Source organism: Pinus tabuliformis, chromosome X (assembly GCF_031772625.1).
Source record: "Pinus tabuliformis cultivar Carrire ecotype Pingquan chromosome X, CPIR1, whole genome shotgun sequence".
Classification (NCBI taxonomy): Eukaryota; Viridiplantae; Streptophyta; class Pinopsida; order Pinales; family Pinaceae; genus Pinus; species Pinus tabuliformis.
Window position 1 is genome coordinate 1,105,191,974 of NC_142308.1, and position 9,592 is coordinate 1,105,201,565.

Sequence of the window (9,592 nt, forward strand, 5' to 3'; positions counted from 1 at the left end):
AGTTTCTTTGCTTGATTTAGAGTTTACAGTAGTTAGATGTTAAGAAAACATTTTATGTGGAGATTTGGATGAGGAAATATACATGGAACAACTATAAGGACTTGTTCAACATCACAAAAGAAGATTTGTTTGCAAACTCAAGTCATTATATGGCCTGAAGTAGTGTCCCAAGAAATGATATGAGAAGTTTGATTTTTTCATGGTGAGCCAAAATTATATCGAAAGTCAGTGTGACCATTGTATTTACTTTAAAAGTTTGATACCAATTATCTTGGTGTTATATGTTGACAATATGTTTTTAAGCAAAAGCATGGTTGAGGTCAACAGGGTAAATGATTAGTTGGCTAGGACTTTTGGTATAAAGGATCTAGGAGCAGAAAAACAAATCTTGGGCATAGAAATACATAGAGATAGGAAAAATGGTAAGCTCAAGTTATCACAATAGAAGATGTGGAAAAACTACTCATGAAATTAAGCATGAATAATGTGAAACCTATAAATATTCCTTTAGCCTTTCATTTTAAGCTTTCTTCAAGTTTGTGTCCTAGTAGTGAAGATGAAAATGATTATATGTCTTGTGTACCATATGCTAATGTACTAGGAAGTTTAATGTCTACAATGATATGTACTGGAATAGATATTTCACATGCAATTGGTGTTGTTAGTGGATACATGGAAAATCTAGGAAGAAAGCATTGGAAAGTAGTGAAACAAGTGCTTCGATATCTAAGAGGCACAAGTGATTATTGCATCATCTATAATGGTTATAGTGATGGTCCTCAAGGTGAATATTAGTTAAGGCCCTGTTTGCTGAAAATCTTATCAAGCATTAAGAGCAAACATATTTCCTGAACTCCAATGCAAACAAAGAACTGCCCCTGAATCCTATGGAGTAGAAGAGAATATTGTTGATTTTGGCAGAACATCTAATCTATATCCATAGAGTAAAAGTACGTGTAAAGGGTGATATTATGGCCAAGGAGTCGCTCAACTTCAGGGGATCTTACCTATAATGATACCCGTATCTATGCAAGTCTAAGATCTGACATTTGGCCGTTTGTATAAAAGCCAAATAGATGATGGCTCATATTTCAGTTTTATTTTTATACACGATAACTTTGATGCTCATAGTTCAGTTTTGTGTATCGGAACTTTGATGCAGATTAATTCTAGTCAATCAGGGATATTTAGGAAATATTCAGCATGTAAGGAAATGTTAATCAGAAAGTCCCTTACAAGTCTAGCAAATTGTATCGTTGTAGGCTCATTTTTATCCATCTACGACCCAAGGACTAGACTAAAAGTCCAAATAGTAACAGCACAGTGTTGTAAGTTTTACACATTGTCCTGATAAAAGTTTTCTTTTTTCCTACAAAAATAGTTATTTCTAAAGATAAAAAGATCAAATCAAATAAATTAATAATGGATTCTGCATCATCATTAAACTGCATGAGAACAGCAATATCCATAAAAAAGCGCAGTATGGCTCAATAATGTATGGTCAATTAAATGAAATGGAAATGCTTAGCATTTACCAAATTCAAGTCAATTTCTAGTGGGCAAGGATATGACAGTAATTCGCAATTTCTTTACACCGATTTCTAAAGAAATCCCTCAAAAATTGAGCAAATAGAACATTACCTTTTGCTGAAAATTGAAAAACCACTTAATTAACAGCAACTGCAGAGTGCTTGTTTGTAAGGCAGTTACAATAAACACGGATTTTCAGATGGTCTAAGAGAAGACAATGCAAACGGCTTCCCATAAGCAGCTACATAGGAAGCATTAACTCAAATATATCCATAAAAAAAATGCGATATGGCTCAACAATGTATAGTCTACTAAAATGAAATGCAGATGCTTTGCATTTAACAATTTCACGTCAATTTCTTGCTGTCACGGATAGGATAGTAAGTGGCACAGCCACAGCCACGGAGTAAGGCTAAATAGATATGTCAGTTTCCCAAAAAGTAAAATAACACCTCCTCCCTTCCTTGCAAGGTTGATAATACACCTGAGATTATGGTTAACAATTTAGTGCTTAATTCTTGTTTTTTAAATCATTGACAATAATCCCCACAGGAACACTGTCCATCCTCAAAGTCATTTGAAAAGTTCAGCATCCCTAACAATATCTTGAGCAATAACAAGAGGCACTGAATTTTACGCAGATCAGCAGTCACTGCGTATGATCTGTTCGTGGACTCAAATATAATGCCAGTTTTCCACTGGTGGCAGAGAATATTGTTCTTGTGTTTTCCACTCCTCTATCTTCCTGCAAGCAGCAAAAGGTTGGCTTAGGCACATGCCACAAACCCACCTCTCACAATGCCCAGATAATGTCTCCAATTTCATATAAATATCCTTTTTAGTTGGGCATGATCATTCTCCTGCAGCAAAAACATGGATCTTGTTGTTAGCCTCAATCCAGCTGCATCCTGGCATATGTTGTACCTTCCTTTTTTCCATCAAATTTCGCAAGTTTTCCACATCTTGCCATCTACCAAACATTGCATAGATATTAGATAATTGCACATGGTTTATAGCATTATGTGGCTCCAACGCAAAAAGGCATTCAGCCACACGTTCTCCTAACGCCATATTTGCATGGACTCTACAAGCGCTGAGCAAAGATCCCCACAAAGCAGCAGCAGGTTTCATAGGCATTTTATGGATGAATTCCTCTGCCTCAACCGGATGACCAGCTCGCCCAAGCAGGTCGACCATGCAGCAATAATGCTCCATTACAGGCTCGATGTAATAATCTTTACTCATGCTATTAAAGTATTGCCAGCCTTCATCTACAAGGCCTGCATGACAGCATGCAGAGAGAACGCCCACGAATGTAACACTGTTTGGTTTGGTACCAGAGTTCTGCATTTGTTTGAAGACTTCGATTGCTTCCGTGCCAATCCCATGCATGGCATATCCTACAATCATGGTAGTCCATGTAACTACATTTCGTCTATACATTTTGTCAAACACTTTGCGTGCATTTCCTATACTCCCACATTTAGCATACATATCTACAAGAGCATTTCCCAGAAAAACATTGAACTGAAACCCATTTTGAAATATGGCTTTGTGAATTGTCTTGCCTCTCTTCAAAGCAGCCAAGTGAGCACAGGCCGGCAAAACACTGGCAAGTGTTGGTGCGTTAGGCTTTACACCTGCAAGTTGCATTTGACCAAAAAGCTCAAGAGCCTCGTTAAAATACCCATTCTGCGAGTATCCTGCAATCAATGCAGTCCAGGGGAATGCGCCTCTTTCAGGCATGTTTCGAAAAATCTTCAGTGCCTCATCAAATTGCCCGTTCTGTGCATATGCTGAGATAATTGCAGTCCATGAAACTTCATCTTGCATTTGCACCGGCATTTTCTTGAAAAGCTTCAATGCTTCGTCCATAAATCCATGCTGAGCATACCCTGCAACCATGGCCGTCCATGAAACTACATTCCGCTGGGGCATTTTCTGGAAGAACTCCATAGCCTCATCCACACACCCATTCAGCGCACATCCAGCAACCATTGCATTCCATGAGACCACGTCTCGTTCAGTCATTTTTTCAAACACTTTGCGCGCATCCTCGAGGCTCCCGCATTTGAAGTACATGTCTAGAAGAGCGCACCCCACAAAGACGTTATAATGAAATCCAGTCTTAATCACCCCCTGGTGAGCCTTCTTGGCAACTCTGAGAGATCTCAAATGAGAACACGCTGGGAGAATAGCCGTGAAGGTAAATTGATCAGGTTCAATTCCCATCCTTTGCATTCGATGAAACAGTGTGAAAGCTTCTTCAGTTAACCCGTGCTTGGAATAAGCTGAAATCATGACGTTCCAGTGAACCACATTTCGCTGAGGCATCATCTGCTCCAACACACAGCGAGCATCCCACAAAGCCTCGCACTTGACGTACAAACTCATAAGTTTAGTTTGCAGAAAACTGTCCAGGTGAAAGCCGGAGTAAATGATGTGGGCATGGACTTGTTTGCCCTCCCAGAGGGTTCTGTTATTTAGGCACGCCTGCAGGAGTGAATCGCATGCACTCCAACATCGTGAGTAATCCATAACATCATATGCGTAATCTGAATTGTCTCTTTCAATCCAACCAGCTTACGCATAATTTATCTCTGTATAGTCCCGATACTCACAGACTCACCAACCCACCCTGGTGATGACATTGTCATGGCTGGTTTCTAACTCTTCTCGTTGAATTTAATCGAAACCAAAGGCCGTGCAGTATGCCTACATCGATTGAAAGAACAGAGGGAATGAACAACCAATTTACTTAGTGAGAGACTCGGAAATTTTCTGGTAAGTAGTTATATAATGCTATTTCGTAGTCTTCCCATATTTTAAGTGTGCACCAGGCCTGCAATTTTAAATTTCTCTTTTCGGAAATTTGGTCACGGATATTTGTTTTTCTGTATTGCTTTTTCTGTCCTTCATTTTTGGGCGTAGTTTTAATTATTTTTAGATGCTAATTTTTTTTATAACAGTTAAGTTTGTGGGAAGGTAGTATTTTTCTTTAAAAAAAAACACAATAGCTTAATGGATTACAAGAGTCTCATTTCTAGTATATTGATTGATAAGTTAATATGGATCTATGTTCGTATCTACACACCAATGACAATATCACTGAAGCATAAAACCTCAGAGGATCTCTCATTTTTGCTAACGTTTCTCCGTATCTACACACCAATGACAATATCACTGAAGCATAAAACCTCAAAAGATCTCTCATTTTTGCTAACGTTTCTCCAAATTAGAACAGCATTATCAAAGACTTGTTACATAGAATCCATTAGAGTTTGTCAAGTAATGAGAAGGGATGTATTCCTCTTCCAAAAAAAATACACTATAAACCAAGTAAAACAACTTAATGAATCACTCTATTAGATTTATCAAGATTCCATCCATGTTGAATGATATAAGGTAAATGTGATTTATCAAGATGATTCCATCCATGTTGAATGATAGAAGGTAAATGTGCTTATATTAAACTAAAGATTATCCATTGGGCCAAGAGATGCTCTGCAACCCAATATGATGGAGAAAAGATGAGAGTCTAAGGAGTCGGAGGAATTTCCGGACAATTAAAAGTGGCCGGAATCCGTGCAAAAAATTTTCAAAAAATCTTGTAGAGACAGTGTTTGAAACGTGTTTTTGATGGTGGAAATGGATTCAACACCAAAAACTTCTAGGGCACCTAAAATTTTGAAGTTTAACAACTATAACTTGGATTTACAAAAATCCTTTCCGGATTTTCTCTAAATATGACGGGAATTTCCATAACTTTCCGGGCAACTCCTCTGCCTCATTAGACTACGCGGAGGGAGATGTGGTGGTTGTAAATGAGTGTAAACATTTAAATATCCTTAATATGAAAGAGATGTTGTAACGCCAGTAAAATGAAGCGTTGAATAAAATAATAAAACATAATATTAATTTAATTAAAAAATAATAAAAAATAAAAGTAATAAAAATAATAAATCAATTTAACTTATAATTTTGTTCTATTAATAAAATTATAAACAAAATTCCCCTAAAAATATTATAATATGCCTATCACATTCATATAAATTTAAATAATAATTATTCATATTAATAACCATAATATTAAAAGATATAATTAATAAATATATAAAATTTTAATAAATTTAATTAATAAATATATAATTAAAAATCAGAATAATTTTGAATTTAATAATGTGAAAATTATATATAATACAAATAATAACTTTTTCTTTTTTCAATAAAAAAACATCTCAACTTGCTTTTTCATAAATGAAATCAAAAGATGCATATAATAAAAAGACAGAGTTATGAAGCCAAAACTTCATACATAAATATGAATAAAGTACATCAAAAACTCAGCCAGAACCTTGTGGATCCTAAGATGTTCCTATTATACCATTAGAGTGTTGCGGATTCTAAGATGTTCCTATTAAACAATTAGAGTGTTTGAATGTTAACATTCACAAAATATTAATTTATTGAGAAAACTCCTTCATATAGTACTAAAAATTGACCATCAATAATAGTTGGATAAAAATAAACATGTCTTTAAGAGAGATTGTACAAAAACAATAAGTACACTTAATGTGTTTATCATAAAGAGTCTAGGAAATCTTTCTTCATAAAACTAAGTAGGACGATTTAAAGGAAAATTGCCTCTTTAGATTTCTTCAAAGAAAAGTATTCCAAAGGTCTAGGTAAGAGCTGTTGAGATAACAGAACTTTTCCTTTAATGCCATTACCCTGTCTCACTAGTGGCTCAGATTGAGTACTTATAAATGAAGATTAATTTGATCATCAAATTAAAATAGCAATTTGTATTTTTAACCATTATATTTCATAATTTTATATTTAATTTTTGATTAATAAAGATATTAAAATTCAATATTTTAAACAAACACTTTTTTGAAGTCATATATATATATATATATATAAAGGGGCAACCTAACTAATAGAAGAAATGGCTTTTTTGGCATGAATCTCGCAATATAATTTCATCTATTAGTTAAACTACACACACCATTAATGTTATGCATATCACATTAAAATTTTAAATTAAAAAATAATAATAAAACATGTCAAAGAAAAATGCATGACACATATATATGTAAATACATGTATTATCAAGGTTTTAATAAGAATAAGAATAAAAATATTTCATATATAGAGATGTGAAATTTATATAAATATAAATAATATTATTAAGAACAAGCATAGATCCATCTAAACTTTGTATCTATCAAGCACATAGAAGAATCAAATCTCTCGAGGTGCAAAGATTTCTTCAAATTTTGCGCTCAAACAAAGGTTTGCATCTTGAAAGATTTGATCCCTCTCAGCACTTGGTCGATCTGGAGTTAGGATGAATCTATGATGATGTTAGGGATGTCAAATGAAGAAGGTTGTTAGGCTCAAATACAACAACATCCTTATAGTGATGGATTCGGCCTTTTCTAGAAACAAATATAAAGTATTTTGGTTTCTAGTAGCATTATCTTTCAAGATGACATTATTCTTACGTTGTTATGAATTCATAAATTATAGTTTCTAGTCATTGTATTTACTAGGCTAACATTATTTTTCTATATATGAATTCATATAGTTTTGGCCATCATAATAGTTTTCTTTATATACCATTGTTATGATCCAAATACATAAAAATACCATAATTGTACACACCATGCACACAATGTGAGTATGGAGCACAACTCTAATATAGATAAGAGAGATACGTTGAACAATAACTCAAAGAATAGGAAATCCTCCTCCAAATACCCAAATACATTCATACATTGAAATCATATCCTTAATAATGACTATATGATCTCTATATATACATATTCACACAATGAACATGTGACCCATTTCTTATTAGGCCGATGCTATTACATATACATTTTCACATTACATGTACATGTAACTCCATATATCCCCTCACCTTAGGGTCACATATTATACATTTAGCCCCATATATGCCCCCCTTGGGTTATATCATCTCATCTCCAACTTGCTACTAAAACTAGGTGAGTCCTTCATAACTAATAATTGGTAGTTATGTTGAAATTGTTGTGTGCTACTTTAGGGAAAGGTTTACATTGTTTTGAATATTTTCTATTTTATGGTGTACTCTATTCATAAGATAGTTTTCATTTGAAACAAAATGGTCGAGTCCATTGGGGATAACTCCTTGAATTATTCTAATTAGGGTTTGATTGTTTCCTTTACAGATTTGTTTAGGGCTCCTAGATAGCTCCTATTGTGTGCACCTTGGTTGCTTGTCTACAAGTTATTTTTCATTTAAAGTCTTTAGGCTTTTGTTAGGTCATTAGCCCCAGTATAACCCTTTAAGCATGTTGCATTCATAAATAGAGCATGTGCATGCTTCTTTTATCCAACAAAAAATGTGTATACATGTAGGTTTACTTCTCAAAGAATGCATGTACATGCAAATTTTCTTAAAAAGGGTGCATGTGCTTGTTTTTAGGTAACTTTTGGGTTTTTTTTGTGCATTTTTTTCCTAAATTTTGAGATATACTCACATTCCATTAGAAAGGGAGAATTTACACTCTATTTCCTCTCTGAAAATGAGTGTGTACATGCATGTTTCTCTCACAAAAGGAGTGTGTACTTCCTGTAGTAGAGTTCTTCGCAATTTTGCCTAGCTATCTCCTTTTTCTGTGTAGTTTTTTGTTATTTTGAAGGGTTAGATCATGTAGTAAGTAAATGTTCTTTATTTATTTATTCTTTATTAGGTGCATTTAGGTTCATTTATAAGAAAAAAGGAAATAAATCAATATTTTTTTTTCTCACTTTACTTTTATTACAATCTAGGAAATAATTTCATGCTTTATGCTTGTCTGAAAATAAATCCATGAAAGGATAAGTGTGAAGTTTTATTTTCAAGTGTTATTAAAAAACATTATTAAAAAATCTCAAAAACATCATGACTTGCACCACCACTACCCTAATTAATCAACATCCAATAAAATGAACACTTAAATTTAAGTCAGCTAGACTTTCCTTTACAAAGAAACAACAATAGTCTAAGAAGTAGGGCGTTGGATTAACCTTTGGAGAGTGAACTCTATAAGGCCACAAAATCAATTACAATTGATTAGTGTATGTGAAAATACATTAGTAGCAATAATGTATTTCATAGAAATCGCCTCTAACATAGGTCGTATTAAGGCAAATGGAGATGATTTCCCTTCTTTCACTTGTCTTAGCACTCGTTGGATTACTACATGTATGCCAGGGTTTCTAGAATTTAAAAGTGCTAAATGGGTGACAAAACTTATTAAAGATTTAGGACTTTTTTCCCTACCCATATGTGGGATTTGAATCCACAATTATTCTACTCAATCAACAACAGTGAATTCGTACATTTAGTGGTCGTTCCTAAGATATTTCATGGGTGGCTATAAGTGGGAAGTTCTAGTGGTACCCGAGGAAGAAAACTTAAGAAATATTGTATTTTTTCCTTCTTGTCTTTAAGGCATGGCACATAACATGTTAAATGGGTGTTGACTAGCTCATCCATTGTCATTTTCCCCAGTTTCAATTCATGGAATTTGTTGATAATGTCATCAGAATATCGTTTTGTTAAATATTTTCCCCTAAACAAAAATTAGAATTCTTCTCAGCCAACCTCTTTTCCTTTGAGATTATAAATTGTCCTCATTTCTTTCCACCATAGGGAAGCCTTTCCATGCAGCTGATAGGTAGCCAAATTAGCCTTTAATTCTTTTGTAGATAAATCTTTCCAGTTGGAAAGAATAAAAGATCCTTAAACAAAATCCATGGAATGATTGAAAATAAGGTATTAAGTCTTTAAGTTGTTATTGCTTTGCAAAAGAGAGAGTATGTTTATTAGAGATGATATTAGATGGTGGATTTTAATCATTTTTGTTAAAAAAATTGTTTGGTGAAAAAGTTGGCTTTTTATGAGCAATTTTATGTTTATTAGAGATGATATCACATGGTGGATTTTAATATTTTTTGTTAAAAATATTGTTTGGTGCAAAATTTGGCTTTTTCCGAGCAATTGTACTCTCGACCTTTTATACATAGAGGC

The 9,592-nt window shown here is 33.9% G+C and overlaps 1 pseudogene; it reads right to left on the reverse strand.

The window, feature by feature from the left end:
• Nucleotides 1-1,937: 1,937 nt before the first annotated feature.
• On the reverse strand, nt 1,938-4,171 carry LOC149143679 (pentatricopeptide repeat-containing protein At2g13600 pseudogene; annotated as a pseudogene).
• Between the last annotated feature and the right edge of the window lie 5,421 nt (nt 4,172-9,592).